The following is a 23,318-nucleotide window of genomic DNA, read 5'->3' as shown; positions in this document are numbered from 1 at the left end:
GTGGAAATATGTTGGATAGGCAATCACAGAGAACATCCAAAGGATATTTGCTTTCAAGTTATGTGGAGACATGACTGACTAAAAATGTAGCAATTGATGGTTTTTAATCTAGTGGCTCAGAGGGATGAGGGCAGGAGGGGTAGGGGAGAGAGAGAGAGAGAGGGCACAGGAACAGAGACACATGTACAAAGAAAACAAGAAATGGGCCTAACTCAAAAATGTTCTTTCAGAGATGATTGACTCTCTTCCACTGTCAGTAGTGCAATCCATTTTAATCTTTTTGGCATTCATTTCTCTTTATTGATGAGCAGCCAAAGATGCTGTACTACAGCTAAAAATGGCCCTTTTGGTTATGAGCATTCACTCTCAATAAACAAAAAGTGCACAGCAAAATTTCAAGGACACATAAATATGGATCTTTATGTTTTTTTTTTACTTTGTCTTCTAGACTCTTCTTTTTACAATGATTGACTTGCCTTACTGTACCTTTTATTCCTTCTTTTTTTAAACCAATTTCCAGAATGGAGAAACTTTCTGCCTTTACAGCATCATAGTGTTATGCCTTTATGAATTCTATGCCTTTTCCTTAACATCTTTTGAAATGAGTGAAGCCTCTGAGAAGCTTCATTATCTAAACACATTTGAACTGATGGAGACTAGATGGGTAATTTGCCAGGATGACTGATTTCCAAATGCTGAATAATGCAGAAAATTTCAATACTGCATATTATTCTGAGTGCCCCAAATTAGACATAGGGGCCTGTGGTACAGTGGCTTAATATTCTCATTTTATTTATGGAGATTTGAGTTCAAGTCCTGATACCTAGTTGAGGGAAAATCAGGTCAACATCTTTCTCATTTCAGCAGTGAATGGTAGACCTCAAAAGATTGTATAGTTGGTACATGCTTCAAATGGAGAAAAAAGTCCTGTACCTAGTCTTTTCTTTTCAAATTTCAGTCTGTAAAATTGGCCAATAAGAAAAAACAGGAGCAATATTTATGGTTTTCCTGCTTCTAGTCAGGGGGAAATGTTTATCTTCTATATAATTAGAAAAAAAGAAGGATAATGAGTCATACTCTTATGAATTAAAGACCATACTGAAGTGGGGATGAATTTGGGGAGCTTAAACAGAAATGAATCACTTCCTCATTCATAGCCTTATTTTATTATAGTTAATGGTGTTACTTAAATTTTATAAGTAGTTCGTAACTAAAACTAGAAATATATTTTAAAGGTTTAAGGTAATTTAAAACATACTACCAAATGATTTAATAAAGCACTTCATTCCAGCAATTTTTCTAGCATAGTTCTTACACATACTAAACACTTAAGATATATTTGTTGAACAAATAAATGAAATAATCAAGTTTTAATAAATTAGGGCATAAAAGCAGTATAAATCAGTACATGCATTACATATTTGGCTTCTTGAGACAAGGCACAGAAGACAGTATTATAGACTTAGAGCTGGAAAAGGGCATTAGAGGCAGTGGTGGGATTCAGCCAGTTCGCACTGGTTCTGTAGAAACAATAACTAATTTTAGGTTGAGTTCCAGGAACTGCTTGTTAGTGGGGGTTGTGGTGGGGGCAGAGCCTCAGGTAGGTTCTATGGAGATCTGGTTGTTAATTCATTTGAACACCACCACTGAGTAGAGGTCATGTAGATCAACTGCCTCTTTTTAATAGGCCAGAACACTAGGGTATAGAGTAGTTTAGCGAATTGCCCAAAACTATACAAATAATAAGTAAGTGGCCAAAGTGGTATTTGAACCTTAGTTTCACCTGGCTACAAATTGGGCACTCTTTCCATTCTGCCACATTAAGTCTCATAATATGCCTTAGAACAGTGTCTCTCATGATGAAGGCACATGATAGAATAAATGCTTTTGACTAAATCTAACTTTATGTACTGTATTGAGGTTTGCAAATTATGGTGCATATATTTCATTTGAGGCTTATAATAACCTTGTAAGGTAAGGACTACAGTTTTATGATGTCTGTTTCAAAGATGAGGAGCCAAAACACATAGAAATTAAGTGACTTGCCCATAGCACGCAGGTATTGAATTTTGGAGGTGGAAGTTGAAACTAGATTTTCCTCACTCTTTTTCCAATATTCTGTTCAGCAAACTATGCTGCTTCTGGAATCAAGGAGTGAATGAATGAGTAAATGGATTAATGTAGTTACACCCATTGTTCCATTTTCTTGGTCATATACATCTTGAACTCACTGAAAAATACTCCCTGGTTTTCAATATTTTACATCTATTGAGTCTTACATATATTAGTTACTTGGTAACTGTATGTTGGTTAATTATATAATATTGCAAAAGGACGATGTATAAAAAATGGATGAGTTAGGTCCCATAGAAATTACTGTTAACTCTGTGGCTCAAACTCTATTCTTTCATAGGGAAAAGTGAGTCACATTCTGGGACCCAATCCTGTGTGATGAAAAAACTTGGTATCTCTAACGATTCACCCAGAAGAGCCCAAAGGTGAGCCATTAAGTCTTACTCAAAAAGACTCACCGGGGATGGCAGACTATTAACTACATCTCAGATGTCACTTGGGCATTGATAAACATAGGATAAAGACTTAGTATATAACACCATGACAAAATAATTTTTTTTAAAAAGTTATAGTTCTGATAAATGAGAACTTCCCCGAAGAACTTGAAAATGAAACTTCTCTTGCAGTTTAATTAATATACACAAATGCTATCTTTAGTTTCTTTAGGGTCTTCACATTGAAAGGATTTGCAATTCAATTCATTTTGATTAAATCCAATCCAATCCAATGCAATGCAACAAACATTTTAAATCATCTACTTTGTTCCAGATACCATGTTAGGGATATAAAAACAACAACAAAAAAGACAATCTCTAAAGGACTGAAGGAAGTTTTGCTTTCAAGGCGCTCTTCTCAGACACTAAGGAAAGAGTAAGAGAGGAGAGCTACTAAGGGTACAGAACTGTGTGCATATGACTGATATACAAAGTTACAGCAAATATGAAATGACATCGGCACATATATAAGAACATATCCCTCGAAAGGACCTTTCTGAGTGTCTAGCAGTCCTGTTTTGACTACTCCAAAACCACCAGAAAAAAAAGAATGCAAATCTAGCAACTGAATATGTACTAGACCATAGACCAAGAAAAGTGGGACCAGCATTGGCTGGGGTGTGGCCAGAGCTATTGTTGACATTAAAGCTCACTCATCTCCCGAAAAGAAAAAGTATCTTTGAGTAATACTCAAAGAACCACAGTATCAGAATGACCTGAGTGCAAAGAGTCTAGATATTGCCTTTTAAAATTTCCATTAAGGAATTACTATACTTCTTTATAAGCCTCAAAAAAATAATTTAAAATTTACTTGGTTAAAATAGGAAATGTTTTTCTTATAAGAATTGATATTAAATTCTTAAGTGCATCTCATTTTGAATATTCACATGTATTTCTATTATTACAGATTCTACAAGGGATATTAGAAATTATTCTTTCATGTGCATCTCCAAGAGCAACAGTAATAAGTGCAATGTTTTTTGTTTGTTTGTTTTGTTTTGTTTTTAATTTTACCTTCATGGAAACATGTCCATACCTGTTAATATCTTGATATTTTCAGATGCTCGTTGTTTCAGTATTTGATAATAGAAGAAAAACTACTTGAGAATAAGAATCCTGTGAGTTGGATTTACCCTTATTGCAAAGATGAATTGTCATTCAATTAGTATGACACTTTTTTTTCCTTTTTGCTTCATCATAATTTAAAATTTCAAGTTTGGGATGTGTTGGAAAGTGAGAAATATATCATATGCTTATGTGTAAGAAATTCAAATTTGAAAACCCTGGGGACTGATTGTTGAGCATTCTTCAGATAAATGAAATTACACTGAAGATCAGATTAATCTATTAAATTTCTTTTGTCACATTAAGAATGACCAAATTTTATATAAAATATTTTTGGAATAGTCTCACTACTTTATTGTGTGATAATATTGAATAATATTGGAAAAAAAAACCAAGCACCATGATTTGTCTTAAGTAAATACACTCAACTCCTCATAGATTTTCACAGAACTTGAAGAAAGGGACAACATACAAACATATGTATTTTTCATTCGCTTCCCTGAATTCTTTAAGGATATTTTAGGCTCATTTCTTAGTTGCTGCTAACCAGGAGAACATCTGGGAGATGAAACTTATTCTAACTTCATAAAAAAGTTGCCTTTCATTTCTATGACTTTCTTGTTTAGGAAGGAAGCATATTTCATTTTTAAGTCTGAAGATCTGCTCTTGTATCCTGACATCACCACTTATTAGCCTTGTTACAGGCAAATCACTTACTTAGAGAATTTAGAGTCTTAGTATCCATATCTGAAAAACTGGGATGAATTGTACTTACCTATTTTATTGAAAATCTGTATGAAAAGCATTTTGTAAATGGAAACAACCTGGGAGGATAAGCTATTGTCACTTACTGATCAATCAATAAGCTTGTATTATGCACCTACTACGTGTCAGGCACTGGCCTGTGTACCTGGAACATAAAAACACCTCACGTGTATCTGAAACAAAGCAGATGATTTAAAATATTTGTTTCATTGGATTGGATTGGAATGAAATGAATTGAATTAATTTAATTTTCATGATTTCATGGAGTTTATATTTAATCAGGGGAAAGAACACATTTATACATAAGCATATAAGAATAAATAACAGAAAACTGGGAGCAAGACTAGCTACTAGGAGGATATAGAAAGGGTTCATGTGGAAGGTACAACACAAGGAAAGTTTTGAAAGGAGCAAGGGTTTGTAAGAGGGGAGAACAGGTGAAAGTGGATTATAGTCATGAGGGACAGTTAATGACAAGGCATAGAGATGGAGGACAGATCATGAAGAACAGCAAGTAGTTAGTTTTTGGGCCATAGAGTATGGGAAGGGAAGTAATATATAACAAAACTGGAAAGATAGATTAGGCTGAGACCAAGTAATGAAGGTCTTTAAAAGCTAAACAGAGAAGCTTATACCTTATCTCGGAAGCAACAGGGAACTATTTGAATCCAAGGATAGAGAAGTGATATAGTCAGACCTGAATTTTAGGAAAATCATTTTGCCACTTGTGTAGAACACAGATTGCAGAGCAGAGGTGATACTGAAGAGGTAGGTGATGTTTGGAGTTGGGTTGTCCCGAAAGAATTCAGGGGGTAGAGGTTATCCTAGACAAGAGAGCTTTGTTGTGGCAAAAGTAGTGGGCTAGTCCTTAGGAGCACTAGCAACCTGAGATAAGACAGGGGCTTACTTTTACACCCAAGTTTTGGGCACTCAGCTAGGGAAGGAGAGTATTCTCCTACGTGGCCAGTTAACCACAGAGGAGGATGTCAGGAAAGAGGAAGCAGGTGTGCGAGGGGAGGGAGGAAAGGAGACACAGGTGTGCTGGGAACTTTACAAAACAGTTCAGGGATGTGGTCACAAAGCAGGGAACTTAACTGGCAACATTCAAGGATACGGTCAGAAACCATAGCAGTTAGTCACATACACAGAAAATAATAAAGTTTTCTTGTCAACTGATAGAGCCCCTGTTAGTGGACAGATTTAGATTTAGGCAAGGCTCTCATTGTTGCTGGGCACAAGTCAGCCACATCATTACTAATTAGCAGACTATTACAATAATCTAGAAGAGGTGATAAGGGCTTAGACTAGAGGTCCCCTCTTTCCAAACTTCACTGTTTCTTCCAGTCACTACCATTGTTCCAGGCTCCCATGTTCATAGCCCTGATGCTATTTTTGACCTCTCATTCTCTTACTACACATGCACATACACTCAGTTGATAAATCTTGCCATTTCTATTTCCATAACATCTCTAGAATACAACCCATTCTCTCTACCTTAGTTCATGCCTCATAACCTCTTACTTTGACTATTGTAATGACCTCCTAAATGGTCTCTCTGCCTCAAATCCCTCCTTACTACCAATTTTTCTCTATACAGGGACCAAAGTGATTACTTTAAGTGGAGATCATTTCATTCCTCTACTCAATAAACTCCAGTTGCTACCTACCATCTCTAAGAAAATATAAATTTCCTTATTTGACTTTTAAAGTACTTTACAACCTGATCCCAAACTATCTTTCTACAGCTTTTATTTCTGTGCCTTCAAATTGGCTGCTCACCCCCTTCCTATCCTTGGACACTCTCTCGTCTCCAGTTCATAGAATACCTCTTTTCTTTCAAAAAGAAACTGAAGCACAACATTCTATATGTATCCTTTCCTAATATCTACCTGCTAGAACCCTCTCTCATTAACCCACCTCATATGAACTTTGTGAGAGGCAGAATTGTATTAGAGAGTCAGCCTCAGAGCCAGGAAGATTTGGTTTCATGTCCTGCCTCTGATACCCATTAGCTGAGTGGCTCTAATTCACTTCAACTCTCAGTTTTCTGGACAACTTTGTAAGACTCCAAGTTACAGCGAAAATCCTAATATGCCTTGGCAGAGGTTGTTCTCTCTTTCAGGCAATTGTCTTTAATAATGAAATTACAAATCCAGTCCCAATATTTATATATGCACATCTTTTCTTTCCAAACAGAAAGTAAGATTTTTTAGAGATCAGTTGTTTCATTCTTTGTACTTATAGCCATAGAGCCTAGCTGGGCACACAGTGGGCACTTAATAAATGTGTGTTGACTGGCTGATTGAGCTAGAGTTGTAACTTTCTAAGTAGAGAAGTCATGGATTCAGAATCAATGTGGAATGCAAAGGACACACTTTGGCAACTGAGTAATCATAATAATGATGTTTCTTTTCTTTTGACTGATGTGTGATTTATTTGGTAACCAAATCTCAAAGTGATGAAACTCACTCTACCAATTCAGGTCAGTATGTACTCGGCAATGTTTGCACCCTTAGAGAGCTGTCTGGGTGCATTGAGAAATTAAGTTACTTGGCCTGGGTCATATAGCCCGTATTTACCAGAATCCAGACTTGAATTTAGGTTTTTCCAACTTCTAGACCAGTTCTCTACGTACATGATACCATACTGCCTTTTCTGATTATATTAACATTATTGTATTTGCTTAAAAAAGCATTTTCATTCTAACAGACACATACATAACAGACACACTTTTCTGTTTTTAAATTGTAGATACTCTTAAGTTAGATAAAAGATATATTTTAAGTTGCTTTTTATATAATGAACTGTCTTCATTTAGACAACAGCCTAAAATGCAAACTCTAATTTAAGTATGATTCAGAGCTATCTGAATCTACTTTTCATTTAGATGACATGTAAATCAGATTAATTTGCCTGCATTAGAGTTTTAGAGATAAGATTGCTGCCTCTGGAGTTTCAGCAGGGAAAAAATAAGCCTCCAATGTTTACTACATTTTCAGCTTGGCAGTATCTCTCCACAGGAATGTCTTATACAAACAGAGAGATGAAGCCTCTAACTGTACAATCTAGTCAATGAGGCAGGAAATTTCAGGAAATCTATTTTATGGTAGGAGTGATAGCATTTCAGGAAATAGGCTTCCATTAAAGCAGGAGGCATTTGGACTAGACATTGGATTACAGGAGAAGATGGTGGAATGTACTTCCTGAAACACATGCAGTTTGCCATAGTTTGAAAACATTTTTTTCCTGAAATCAGGAGGAAATTATGTGGTGACCTCTTGCTATTTCTTTTGAACTTACGATTTGATGGTTAAATTATGGAAAAATATGGACAGTCCCTATGATTTCACTGGAACTTCAAGATGAAATTAACCTCTCTACCAGCTCAGGTTAGCACCTTAAATTCCTAAGATTGTTGCAAAAAAGCTCTGAGAAGTTAAATAGGAAAAACTTGTGCCTAGATTTTTTTCTGGCTCTGAGGCCAGATCTATCTACTCTGCCTGGACTTTTTTGATGATTAAATTAGAAACATAAAAATATTAGGTAAAAAGGCAAGCATGAGATGTAGTAGTATATTAGATAGACAGTCAGCATATACTTTGAAAGATCTGGGTTCAAGTCCTGCCTTTGACACATATTAGATGTATGAGAACGGACAATTCATTTGTATTTATGTCCCCAGAGCCTAGCTAGACAAATAGTAGGCATTTATTAAATTTAAATGTGTCATTTCACAGTCCCCAGGAAAAAGGAGTTGCTAACCTTTGCACATGAAGAAATTTCTACAGTGGGAGCTGTCTACACAGATGAAACCACAAGTCTGAAATAAACAAGTATGAGGTGTGCACAGTATCCATCAGTTATCGTCTTGAAGCACCTGAAGTGGATATTTTCTTTTCTTAACAAACAGTCACTCATAGTCTTGCTCACTACAAGAAGATTAACTTAGTAATTGAGATAGTATAAATATTTTCCTTATATTTCACAACTTGCATAAATACATCACTGAGGAAATGACATAGTTTAATACCAGTGGTAGGATAGATTTGCAATGACTGCTTGTCACCATAACTTGTTGTGGTAGTGATATATGCAGTAATATATTTCTCAATTCCTTTCAAAGAGGACTTTGGTATTAAACAAAATAATCTAGGCCCATGGCTTTTTGTGAGGAATGAAAGTTACCCCTAAATAGTAAAATTTGAAAAATAAATCATCTTCTAGAATACCTTTGTCAATAAAGGCCAAAGAGCAATTTTTTTCTTGGTATTTTATTTGTTTTACAAAGTTTTGTTAATGTTGTACCTGAGTTTCAAGGCCTACAATTAGTTGAGCACTACTAGTTTTAATACTTGATGTCCACCATATTTTAAAGGGGGCACCATCTAGATGATACTCTGTGCCATGTGAAGAGCATTGTCCAACATAACCTTTGCTAACAGCCTATGAACTAAGACTGGATAAATAACAGAGGATCTTTCTGCTGAAAGTGATAAAACATGCATCCCATGCAGACTTAAGAAAGTGTCAGGTAATTCTTTAGCCATCATGTACCCTTATAGATAGGGTAGGAATCAACTCTCTTTCATAAGAAGCCACCCTCAGTGAGAAGAGACACAAATATAAGAGTATTTTTATTAATATATCATACTTCAACTTATACATAACACTATTAATCTCTTACATAATTTTCAATCTTTCCTGCTCCACTGGTACCTTCAAACTTGCCCAGACTTCCACTCCCTTGGGAGAAAAACAAAATGAAATATATGCCCGACTGTGTTGAACATTCCAGCTACCATCCTATTTCCATTTTTTTCCACTACCAAATTTCTAGCATATCCGCTCAGTATCTGGTCATATCTGGTCTTTACCACAAAACCATGATTTAGAGCTGGAAAGAACCCTTATAGGCCATCCCCTTCATTGGAAAATGAGCTCCTTGAGAGCAGGAGATATTTTCCTTTTCTGTGTACATCTCTGGGTCTATTGCAGTGTTTCGTACACAGTAAGCACTTAAGAAATGCTTAATTTATTTATTCATTTACCCGATGAGAAAGCCAAGGCATAAATATGTTGGTTAACTTGCCCTTTGTCACACAGCTAGCATTTGAGTCAGGATTTGAACCAGGTCTTCCTTATTCTCTTTTCAACTATGCAATATATAATGTCACATGTTGTCTCTCACTATGCCATATGAGCTTTAGTTTTTCATCATTCATTCTTTCTTTCACCATCTGCATTCTGGATTTTGAATTTTCCATTCCACTGAAACTACATTCCCAAAGGTTACTAATCACCTAATTACCAAACCCAGCCGTTTTTTCTCAGTTCTCATCCTTTTATGTTTCAATGAACCATTTGAGTATCCTCCTGCCCTGCTTCCTCTTTTAATGTCAGAGACATTGCACAGATTCTCAGAGCAGAAAATTATCTGATAGACCATCAAGTCCAATGCAAGTTCAGGACTCACCTCAAAAACATACCTAGTGACCAAATTTTCCTGCTACCTTTCTATGTTTTCTAAGCTGATTTCTATCTGCTCCAAACCCATAAATTCAGGCATTTCTCAAGGTTCAGTAACCCATCCTTGCTCTTTCTTTAACCTTGCCCACAGACATATCCATCAGTCTCCTGGCTTCAGTTCCCACTTGTATGCAGTTAATTCTCGACTCCATATCTATAGTTATGATCCCTCTCCTGAGACCTAGTTCTATACCTCTGTTTCATTTTAATGTCTTACCATCATACCAAGTGTGACCTAGCTAAAGGTCAGTGTTGAGTATAGTTTAAAGAACCCTGAACTCTAGAAATCGGGATATGAGTCTCAGCTAATTAGCTATATAATCCTGGGCAGTCATTATGTCTCTCTGATCACCACTTTTCCCACCTATTAAAACATACACAATAATACTTTTACTACTTATCTCACAAGGTTATTGTGAAGAAATAAATATAAACTATGATGGTGATTATGATGGTGATGATGATGATGGTGATGATTGATGATGATGATTTAAAACTGGAAGCTTTGACCCTTGGTTACTATATTTGAGCAGTGGAACTGTTAGTTTCTTATTTAACACATGGTTGTGCACTCTTCTGAACTCGCCTTCACCAAGAGCTGTCATTTCTTTTTGTTTCTTTCGAATCCATTCATTCCTTTCCATCACCAGTGAAACAACCTTTGTCTTGTTACTTCCTTTCTTGATTATTCCCTTGAAATTTTTTCTAATTCTTTCCTCCCTTCTCACTCTCCCTTCTCCAATTTCTTGCTCATATCTGTACTGTATTTAGACTTCCTGATCACCCTTAATGTCTATAAAATAGAGCCCAGACTAGAATTCAAAGTCCTCTATAAAATCACCTCAACCTAGTTGTCTAACTTTGTGTCCAGATTCTCCCACAAATAAACTAACTACCCCAATTAGACTGATCCCTGATCACTGGTATCTGACCATACCTTGTTCACATGACCTGGCTATTTTCTGTTCAACCTCATGAAATATTCTACCTTTTCTCTCGCCAAATTCCTCTTAGCCAAATTCCAAGTCAAGGTCACTTTTAAGGAGAAAATCTTTACTTATTCCTCTGGATGACATGAGTCCTTCCCCACATAGAATATTTTAGCTGTAGCATTTATTTTGTCATTTAGTGACATGAAGTTTTTTGTATGTATATGTTTATGTATATACGCATTCAAACATATGTGTATATCTATAACTATAGCTAAGTAGCACTGTGGTCAGAGCATTGGACTTAGAGTGAGGAAGATCAGTATTTTTTGCTTAAGATGTTTCCTACTTACTGTGACCTAGGCAAGCCATTTAATCTACTTAATCTCTCAGTCTCAGTTTCCTTTTCTGTAAATTGGAAATAATTATAGTACCTACCTCAGAGGGTTATTGTGAGGATCAAATGAGATAACCATATAAAATCCTTGCAAAATTATTCTTACTCAACAAATATTTCCTGAATGAAGATGAATGAAAGATTAGAAAACTGTAACACTCAAACCTCTCCCATAGCAAATAAAATTGTTTTGATTCCCAATAAGATTCTATGAAGCAACGGGATATTTCAATAGCAATTATATGTGCATCTACAATAACTCTTTCTTCTTTACAGGACACATGACATTGGCTATTGTAGTATATTTGGATTTAGAAAGTCTTGGGTTCAAATGTGACTTCTGATACTCAAATCATCTGTACTGGTTCTCAGTTTTATCATCTGTAAAACCACTATCACACTAATGAAGCTAAGCAAAAACTATAGATGGGAATGAGGTGGGGGGTGGAGTGGGGAAGGAAGGAAAAGAACTGGACTGGACTTGTAGTTCAGATCTAGGTTTTAAGCTTAATTTTGCCACTTATTGGCTATTCCGGTCACTTCACCTCTGTGGGCCTTCTCATCTGTTAGTTGGAGGCTTGAAATGTGGAATAAAAAATTTTGAAAGCTGAAAGGTACATCAACAGCCATTTAATCCAACTCATAGGCAAGGTTAATTTCCATCTTTATATAACTGACTAGTGATCATCCAGCCTCTACTTGAAGACTTCCAAAGAGGAGGGCATTGCCTTTTCTCAAGGCCAGATATTACATACATATTCAAACAGCGCAAATTCTTTCAAAGCTTTTCTTGACATGAACCTAAATGTGCCTCTTTGTGATTTTCATCTATTGCTTTTACTTATACTCTCTGGCAGTGTCTAAAGCCTCCTTCCATATGACCATCCTGAAAATACTTGAACACAACTATTATGACTCTGCCTAAGTCTTCTTTTCTTCAGGCTAAACATACCCAGTTCCTTCAAATGATGCTCAATATGGACTCAAGGTCCATCAACATCGAGTTGTCTTCCTCTGAACATTTTCCAGCTTATCCATGTCTTCTAAAACTGTGGGGTTCTGAACTGAAGGCAAAATTCCCAATGTGGTCAGATGGGGGTAGACTCTCAGCATATCAGACAATGTAACTATGACCATTTGTAAGCTTGATGAATGCCAGAAAAATAAAGAGGAATCTGGGGACTTAAAGGATAAATTTCACTTATTTCACTGTTTTGACGAGCATCATATAAACTGACTTCATCAACAGAGAACAAAACTGAAATGGTCATGAAACTGCAAGTGACGCAAAACAATGTGAAACCAAATGAGATTAGAAAATCACCTTCTTTCTACCATTCATGGGATTTTGCTTAAATGTGGCCTTGCTACTTTACCAAATCATTTCCCAGGTTAGCACAGTCAGGGAGCAGGAAGGCCTGTCCTTTTCATGATCCCACTATTCTGGAATTGGTCATTCTTTCTTTGCCCTTGCCAACATACTTTCATTTTTTGTTCTGAATTCCATAAAAAAAAAAACACTAGGTGCTTTGGGCTTTGGATGTTCTTTTTACAGATTGGATTTATTTACATGGTTTCTAAATGTCTCACACACACACACACACACACACACACACACACACACTGCACACGGTAATAATGGTCTGCTTTCTACTAACACTACTCAATTTTTAAGCTCCAAGGCAGGGAAAAGGATATGCTGTCCAGTCCTGGTGCTCAGACTTTCACAAGAGGTTAAATGCAGTACCGTAAGACTGCAGTGGGAAGGTGGCAGCCTGATTGATGAGCTCTAATTGCCAGAATGTGGCTCAGTGCCATTCCTAATGCAGGCATAGTTAAGTTAGATGCATTCCTCCTGCCGGGGTCGTGACCATACCTTTTTTTCCTATGTCTGGCCAGAATTCTAGCCAAGAGCAGGAAGCCATTACTATTCAGTTGAAAAACAGCAGAGAATTAGGTTATATTGGCCAGTACTTGTACTATCCAGAAGTGGTCCTAGGCAGAGCTATGAAATAGTTTTCCTTGATGTTTTCCTATCTTCCTCTCCAGCATCCTTTTCCTCCTCCATGACAGCTCTTTCCTCAAGGCCCCTGGTGCTCGCTGCTGTGACGGTACCCCTACTTGGCTAGAGTATCCTACTGCAACAACCTATTCCTTCACTTCTGGTGCCTTTCAGTTTTAAGGCCCTCAGCTGGCAATTAATTTAAAATGATACTTTCTAAAGTGTGAAGTCCTTAATCATAACATCATAAAAGATCTAAAGGAGAAAGGAAATCTCAGGGGCCATCTAGTCTTCTTGCTCATTTTACAGATGAAGAAAACGAGGCCCAGACAGGATAAGTGATTTGCTAATGGACACACAAGTGTTAATTATCCAAGTTGGTATTTGAATCCTCTTGTCTAACTCCTGAGTCAATGTTCTTTCTACTATACCATCCAGTCTCCTTATTCTATCCATTTACAAAACTTAAGCATAAAAATATAATTTAAAAAAGCTGGTATTGAAGAAGTTTTGAGCCCTAGAGTAGTCAGGAGAGAGATTTTTTTTTTTTTTTACTGAGAGGCGACAGGACGAAAGCTAGAACAGTGCAACTTTGGTTTTTCTCTAGGAGGCCAAATTTAGAAGGTGCTGTCAACACTGTAGCATAAAAAGAACAGGAGATATCAGCTGGCACACAGGGGGATGAATTCCCCTCTCCCTCTCCACTTACAACAGCTCCCTCAGTAGCAGCCTTGAGACAGTATCCTGAGTTTCCACTTCCTCATCCTCACTTGGTGCCTTAACCTCTTCCTATCCTTATGAGTGAGGTCACTGAAGAATGGTTAGCAGTCTGATAAGGACTGGTAAGGGGAGGCGGGGAATTCTGTTACAACTCTAGAGGGACAGCATGTTTCCCTTGTCTAAAATGTAAAAACAAAAGCAAAACAAACAAAAAACTTCTACACAAGCAGCTTTGAGTTTAACCTTCAACATTAACATGTAAAGTAAAATTGAAGTTATTTCTATCCTTTGCATACAAATTAATACTAGTAGCTCACTCTCAGAAGGATAAGCCTTTGATATTACTTGGCTGCTCTTTTTTTCCCTTTTTTTTCTCCCTTTAGTAAGCATAGATTTATCCTGATTCCTCTATTATTCTCACTTAGTTCCACCTTATGGCCCACATTTATAATAACTAGCTGGGATCATGAAAGCACAATCTGTAACTATAAAATAGGTGACTATAGATACATACATACATAGATGCAGAAATACACATGCAAATTTGTGTATATTATATATAAAACACAAGTACATATTTTTCTTTTTCTGTGTTATTAGCTAGTGCACAGTAGACTTGACATCATCAGCATACTGCCATAACTAACTGAAAAAGGTGCTAATTGTGTCTTCTTTCAGTGGGAACTTTCCGGGGAAAATGAGGACCTTTCTCTATAGCAAACTCGAAACATTCAATGCCATTTTTCTGAGGGTTGCTTACTCCTCAGTTTTGGTTTAATTGTGAATAGTTTCCTGCCAGATTCCAGGTCCCTTTGTAATATTGGTTCTCCGATTTAGACACCATAAGCTAAGTCTCCTGATGTTAGTTTTCAGGCTTTCTAACTCTAGAAGAGACAAACCACCAGCCCAATTGAGATTAATAATGCATATTGATAAATAGGAACTATGGGTGTTTCACAGTCTTCATATCTCTACTCTGGACCAATGAGTGGATATGTCTCTCTATGGGCAGAGGCTGTAATAGAGCCGCTATGAACCTAATGACCAGAATGGACAAGCTCTGGACATAGGCACAGCATTGGAAGGGCCCAGTTTTGAGAAGCAGAGCACAGGTCCTGTCCTTTTATTTCCCTCAAACTTCTTGACCAAGGGGTGACCACAGGTCATCCAAAGTTCACACCCAGCTGCCTTTCTGCTGAGGGCCATCTTTGTGTGTATGAATTTTCAATTGGCAACGCAAAAGGTCAGAGAAAGATTGGATCAACTTAAACTTTACAGCAGCAAGATTACATCAGGTTCTTTGTGTCTGTCTTTATTATTATCTCAGTGGTAGAAAATGCCCCCTCTGTGTTCACCTTCCCTCGTAAGGATGAGAGAAATAATATGCCCTTTAATTTCTGATCTTGCTTTAAGTCCTTCCTACTGTGATTTTTTATAGAAAAAAAAAACTCCATTTGAAGCCTTTTGGTTTTTGCCCAACTAGTACATTGCTGTTGTTTTTTGATGTTAAAATAGACTTGTGCCTGATACTTTTGCTTTGGGTTTGTAGAACAGGGCTTCTATCAGTCTGGTTTTTTTTTTTTAATACCTCACAGGACCTACAACAGACCCATAAAAGTTTGAATGCTGAGTAGTTTGTAAATCATTCCCCAACCCATATGACTCTGCAAAATGAGTGAAAACTTAGTACAGGGTATCTTGTATCATTTTCATGGTCCTTCGGATTTTAAACAGTGCCAGGAATTCCTACAGAACTACTCTTCACAGACTCTCTCAAGAATCTCCCTTTTGTTGTGGAAGGGCAGAGAGAAAGCATTTCTCAATAGGGGAAGTTTGCGTTTCATTCCAATCTATGGAAGAGAGGACAGTTTGGTCATCTTGATTCTGCCCTCTCTAGTCCGCCTTTAGCCAGAACGTATGTCTGAGGTCTACAGCATATCTCTGAAGCATCGTTTAGCTCTGTGGTATGTGCATTTGTGTATGTATGTATGTATGTATGTATGTGTTTTATCAAATTCAGAAAACGAGAACTGAAGAGGCAGTATGCCATAATGCGGTGGTGTCAGACTTAAATAGAAATGGATGTCCGTAGGCTGCATATTGACTTTGTTGTTGTTCAGTCATTCCAACTCTTCATGAACCAGTGGACCATAGCACATCAATGCTATCCATGAGGTTTTCTTGGCAAAGATGCTGGAGTAGTTTGACATTTCCTTCTTCAGTGCATTAAGGCAAATAGAGGTTAAGTGACTTGCCTAGGGTCACACAGCTGGTGTCTGAGGCCAGATTTGAACTCAAGTCTTCCTAACTCCAGGCCTAGCTCTCTATCTACTAAGCCACCTAGCTGCCTCCTAGGCAAATAGAGGTTAAGTGACTTGCCCAGGGTCACACAGCTAGTAAGTACCCAAGGCCAGAATTGAACTCAGATCTCCAGGCCCAGTGTTCTATCCATAGCCTCGATGTCCCACTTGATAACTTAGAAAAACCATGAATTAATGTTATATGTATTATAGTATATTTTTATTTATTTTGCAAAACATTTCCCAATTACATTTTAATCTACTTAAGAAGCACTCTGAAGTTTCGCTGGTTATGAGTTTGCCATCTCTAGATGGAAGTGTATAGAAAGTTGTCCTGAGAGTTAAAAAGCCCTGGGTTTAAGGCCTGCCTCTGAAAAATGCTGACCATTAATCCTGACCCAGACAACTCTCTGAGCAAGTAGGTTATGGAACAGTTTATGATCTGCCCTGGTAAAGGGAATGTCCTAACTGGGAGTGCCCTATAGTAATGGAATTGCAAGTCTGGATTAAAACAAAATGACCAAACACTGTATTTATTCTTGAATATAAGGATGGGGCGAGGCTTTTTTTTTTTACATTTTAATTACTTCTTTACATGCATTTATAGTAATTAAACATCTGATGTGGTAGCTACAGCAATTACTGTATGCCATTTCAGAGAATTACAGTATAAACATACAGTAAATACTCAATAATCCATGACAAGCTACTTAAAAAGTAATAAGGAAATTCAAATTAAAATGTGGGAGTGAAAAAGGATAATGTAGTTCTGACTGAAATACAATGACAAAATATATATTCAAATATATCTGTTTCTGAACTTAAAACCTTGAGAGCCTTAGCAATCAAGGTCATTGACCAACAGGATCTGAGGAATTAGCTTTAGCACTCCATGGTAAATGTGTTCCGTTTGTCTTTCTCCATAGCTTACTCTGCCTGCCTGTCTTCCTTTCCCTCTCCCCTCCCCTTTCCTCTCTCAGTCTATCTCTCTTTTTGTGTCACTGTCTGCCTGTGTCTGTGTCTCTGTCTCTCATACTCACACACATACACATACAACACACAGATACATCACACACACACACACACACACACACACACACACACACCCAGGTGGAACTTGAATCCTCCCAGTCCAGTCACAGTGACTGCAAAAGATATATTGTATAGATAGATATGGGTGAACTCTCTCATATCGACTTCAAAATTTAGGTATAACCCCTCCCCCATGCAATTAAAATAAAATCCCTTTCTTGTTTCTCTTATTCACATATTTCTCTGTCATCCATGAATTTATGAAACCCTTTTGAAGCTACTTACATTTTCAGCCTGTGCCACTTCTCGGAGTAATGAGTTTCATAGATTTGTTACCTACTGGGTGAAGTTACCTACTGGAGCTTCCTTTTATTTCTTCTAAATTTCACTTTTTTCTGGCTTCAAAGGGTAACTCTAGTTCTGGTATAATAGAATTTAATGAATAACTATATATTTACCTTCTCCATATCCTTTATAATGTTATAGAACTCAAAAATGTCCATTTCATTTTTTTCCACAGAAGAATGCTAATGTTTAGATGTGTCTTCATAATTGGACCCTATCCCAACCCACATTCCCTAACTCCTTGATAAAACTAGTCTCCTTTCTCTATACCGTGAACACTGATGTATCTTATTTGAGATGATGCCACCCAAAACACATAGAATATTCTAGGTCTGGAAGTATAGTAGGTGCTTGCCAATAGAATTTTTGAATTGCAAATCTGGGGTCTACTTTGAGTGGATCAGGACATTGGACATAGTTTTGCTCTGATTATTAATGCAATTTCCTAGTCTATAAAAGATAGCTCAGAAGTCATCATCCCTTAAATACAGTATGGATAATAATGTATATAATAATATATAAATATAATAGGGAGAGATATTCTTAATATATTTCCCATTTGTATTTCTGAGTTTTTTTAAATATATTTATATGTTTTTTTTTTCATTTCCTGGGTCCTCATAGTCAAAGAACTCATCACCAAGTGGCCAAGCTATTGGGCTATTGGAAATAAAATTCTCCATACCAACTAGGCTAGTCCTCAAAAAGTAGAGGGGTGTGTGTGTGTGTGTGTGTGTGTGTGTGGAGTGGGGAGAGAGAGAGAGAGAGAGAGAGAGAGAGAGAGAGAGACAGAGAAACACAGAGAAATTAGAGAGACAGAGAGACATAGTCTCCTTCTGGGATCATAGTTGAATCTTTTTGAATATGGTAGAAACTGCTAAAGCATGCATCCCAGTGAATCTATCCATCTATCTATCTATCTATCCATCATCTATCAACAAACATTTATTTAGTTGTTATTATGTGCCAGGCACTGTGTTATGTATTGGGGATACAAATACAAAGAAATACAAACCTCCACAGAAGGAATTATATTATAAAGAGGAGACAACATATCTGTATTAAATTATATACAGAATACATATAAATAAGTTAAAAATAATGAATACAAAAACTAGCTAATTACAAGGTAGTTAGGGAGAGATGGCACTAGCAATTGGGGAGATCAGGAAAGGCTTCATGTAGAAGGTCATGCCTGAGGTGTGTCTTGAGGAAAAAGAAGCAGAAGGGGGAGAGCATTCCAGACATGGCGGACAGTCATTGCAAAAGCACAGAAGTAGGAGATGGAAGAACATGTGAAAGAAATGGGGAGCAGATCACTTTGGCTGGATAGTTGACTGAATATGTGAGGAGGAAATAATGTGCAACAATGCTGGAAATATAGGTAAAGTGAATGCTGTAAAGGACATTAAAAGTTAAACAAATGAGTTCAAAAGCGATCTTAAGGGTAATGAGGGAGGAACTGGAATTAATAGAGTAGAGGAGTCACATGGTCAGAACTATACTTAAGGAAAATCATTTTGGCAGCATCATGGAAGCTGGACTGGAGTTTAGAGGGACTTGTGGCAGGAAGACTTGCTAGGAGGCCATAGCAACAATGTAGGTAGTGATGAGGGTTTCAACTAAGGTGGTGGCTTTGAGAGTAGAGAAAGATGGTCAGAAGGGACACCTATCTGAAGGTTGAAATGTAGGGTGAGGAATAATAAGGTGTTGAAGAGAATTCTTAGGTTATAGATCTGGAACATTGGAAAAGTGACTGTTGCTTCCAACAGAAGTAGGGAATACGGAAGAGGAGATGAGTTGGAAAGAACACAGTGTCACCTCTATGGCATGAATAAGGAATTAATTAGAACAATTTGCCAAATTACAAAAGATGGAGCAGAACAGTGCTGATCACTGCCTCTTGAGGTTCGGTTCCCTGAATATTTGAGGTTCAGGTACCAGAACTTCTGGACAACCCCATGGCATTTAGGACAGAGTGCTCAGGATCTAAGAGCTCCCAGTCAGTCATGCTATCCTGATAGAGCAGATATATTCAGGAAACATAACTGTAAAATTGCCATATTTTAAGAAAAGAATGGAATATTTGAACATTGGATATATCTGGTTAAATTTGTGCAGCCATTACATCACATTTATGATATGGGACTTTGGTGGTTACATTTATGAAAATATTTTTATATTCTTCTCATCTTTTTTTTTATTAGACAAACTATGAACTTAGTCGCCTTGTTGGTCTGGTGAGGATTTGAGTTGAAGAGAAATTTCACACTTGAACCTCAAATTCTGTAGTGTAAGATGCTTTTCTCTATCATATAAATAAAGCCCAGCCAGGGCCAAGGACCACAGCCTAAGAGACAGATGATCTACCCCACTTATCCCTAGGCCTTCCACAGACACCTAATATAGCAAACCCCACACCTTTTCATGATGATCAAGAAATCCAATGAGAAAATACAGTGAATAACTTGCTTTACCCCATAGCTGCACAAAAAAAACCAAAAACCAAAAAAAAAAAAACCATAAATAAATAAATAAATAAATAGCCAAATGCGTCAAGGTAAAAGTAAAAGGGGCCTGCCAACAAAGTTAATTCTAGTAAAAATAAATAAACTCAGCCACCAAATTGACCAGAGGCAAATCAGACAAAAGTGTAGCTAATCAAGGCTCTGTGCCCAGAGACATCAAGAACATAGTTCTCACCGAGAAAAGTTCAAGGAACATAGCAAGCCCCAGGATAGATAGAAATCCCAAAGTTGGAGATCTTAGAAGCCCTGAGGAGTGACAATGACCCACTTAATGCAAGACCATGCTCAGACCCGGACAACCCAGCTGACTGAGAGCTCGAAAATTCTGAGTACTCTATCCTAAAATGCCATGGGGCATCCAGAAGTCTCTGTATCCTGAGCCTCAAAAATCTAGGGAACCTAGGACAACTCCATTTCAGGAACTAAATCTGGATAGAGGAGAGTCAAAGAAAATACTCACCAGTGTTGAACACACACACACACACACACACACACACACACTCACACACAGAGATATTTTGATATAGATATACACCACGAGCAACAAGGAAGCAAGTGGTTATATAAAAGAGGGTAGGTTAAATAGAAAAAAAAATTCCAGGAATAGAATAGTTACAAGGTAAACAAACTTCCTGAATCTGAAAGGGAGAAAAAATGGAAGGAGAATTTTAAAATACCTAGAATCTAAGTGATGCCCATCAATTGGGAAGTCACTGAACAAAGGTGAAGTGTAATGTGGTATTGTTTCTCCACAGTCACAAAAGAGCTGATTTCAGAGAAGCCCAAATAGTATGAACTTATGCAGAGCTTAGTAAGCTGTTCCAAGAAAATAAATTGAAGTACAACAGAATTTAAAGAAAAATTAACTTTTAAAGAATTAAGTACTCTGATCAGTGCAATGTCTAAACACATCTTTAGAACCTATGGTGATACATATCATCCAGTTCCTGACAGAGAAGTGATAGACGCAGGATGTGGAAACAAACATGTTTGTATATGGACATTGTGGGAATTTGTTTTGCCTAATCATTTTTATTTGTTAAAGTTTCTTTTTCTTCATTTTTTAAATAGCGATTAGGGGAGGGAGTAATACCAAAAACTAAACAAAAAAACAGATTTAACTTTTTATAAATGAGCAGAAATGAACAGAATGAAGTTCAAAAAGAAGAGACCAGTTCAAAAAGTAATATGTGGAATTTATTATATGCTTTAAAAAAAGCAAATGGTATGAAATGGAGGTCCAAGACACAATCTCATTTTTGTGTTCTTCATTATATATGGAAATGTTCTTATAATGTTTAAGTTCAGAATTTTTAAAATACATTTAAAAGCAATATGAGGAAACTTAAAAAATTCTCTTCATTTAAAGAAATTATGCTATTCATGTCAGATAAGTCTTCATAGCAGATGGGCCACATCCCTAGTATGCTAAGCCACTGCACAGATATTAAAAGGAATAAGAACATTCTTTGTACACAGCCTCCCTCAATAGAATAGGTCTTTAAGGGCAGAGATTGTTTCCTTTTTGTTTCTGTAGCCCCACCTTAGTGCCTGGACCAGAGAACCAAGTTAATAATTGCTGATTGATTGATTCAAAGGTAAATAAAATCTAAATTACCTTATAGGACATGAAATAATTGTCTCCATTCTGCCTCTCTCCTTAACTTGCCCCCTCCATTTTCTAAAACTGGTTAATTCCGAGAATACCGTATACAATTTTTCACAAACACATTTCTATAGGCTTTAACTTTTTTTAGGCTTTCTGAAACAAAAATGGTCAAATTATTTGGAGCTGGTGAAAATAATGGCAGAAACAAGACAGACCTAAAAGGCTATATATTCCATTCTCGGGGGAGTCAGTACTGCACTGCTCCCTACAACATAGTTTCTAGTGCTTGGTTCTGTCCTGTTACACATATACTGAGTAATGGATTTTCTACCATTTCCCTTAGGACAGTACTTCAGAATCCAATTCTCACTGTCAGGACATATTTTCCAACATTCTATCAGAGTCTTCTCTTTTCCTCTCTTTTTAATATTGCATTCTATTATTTGCTATTCTCTTCTCTCTACTAGAGTAAATGGTCACATTCTTTCAGTTCTCTTTCTCTCTTCCTTTCTACCACTTTCTCCTGTGGATTGTCTTCTCTTATGACTGTGAATTTATTTTGCCCTCCTCATAATAAATCCAACACTGACTCTTCTTTCTGAAATTCTGGCATCAAATATCTAAAATATATTGAATTTTCATATGAATTTCTAAAATGGCACTCATTAGGATTCAAAATCAGATACTGCTTTTAAAGACAAAGTAAATAAATTGTAAAACTAATAAGAAAGGCAAGCATTCAGAAATGTTTAAATCTGCCATTTGCTACTTTCAGATGCAAAAGTAATAACTAAAAGTGCAGGTATGATACCACCCAGATTGAATGCAGAAAAATACATATCTCTTCAGGGGAGATTTGTAAATGCTTATTAAGCTCTGGGAGGTCTTGTGGAGAATTCTGATTATAGCAAAACTGGGAAGTGATTGTTGTCATAGAAAGCCCATGAAAGACTTGTTTTATGCCAAAGAGCTTAGATGATTTAGAATTAAATCAAGAAGAGCTTTTGTGTCTCTGAGGTTGAACAGCTTGTTGCTTTCTTCTGGCAAAAAAAAAAGCTTGACAAGGTTCAGCAGGTTTGTCTTGAGCTCTATCTTTCTTCATCCTCTTGGATGGTGTGTCAAGCAGGTTATACTGTGTAAAAAGGCGTGTTGGCAATTCCACTGCACTTGGGGATTTAAGATCATTTGTAGCTGCCAGGAGATAGTGAGTGAAGCAAATCAAAGGTCCCATTTCAGCTGTAGTTAAATCTGTTGCCTTTATTTAAAGTGTGCAGCTTGGACTAGACCTGCCTCTAGAGAGCCTGCTTACCTTCTTTCTTTTTCTCTCATTGAAATTTTTTAATGGAGTTTGACATTTTATACATTGCAACTTATGACACAATTCCTAGATAGAATTCAAAATTATCTCATCACATTTTGGAGCAAGATGTTTCTAAAGATTCTTTGTCCTTTTATGGTGAGGGGTAGCAATCTTTAAGATTCAGTCTTTATAATATTTACTTCAACAAATTTAGTTCAAGAAACATTTAAGAA

This window comes from Trichosurus vulpecula, chromosome 3 (assembly GCF_011100635.1).
Source record: "Trichosurus vulpecula isolate mTriVul1 chromosome 3, mTriVul1.pri, whole genome shotgun sequence".
NCBI classification, from domain to species: domain Eukaryota; kingdom Metazoa; phylum Chordata; class Mammalia; order Diprotodontia; family Phalangeridae; genus Trichosurus; species Trichosurus vulpecula.
The sequence above is the reverse complement of the archived record's forward strand: the minus strand, read 5'-3'. Positions refer to the sequence as shown.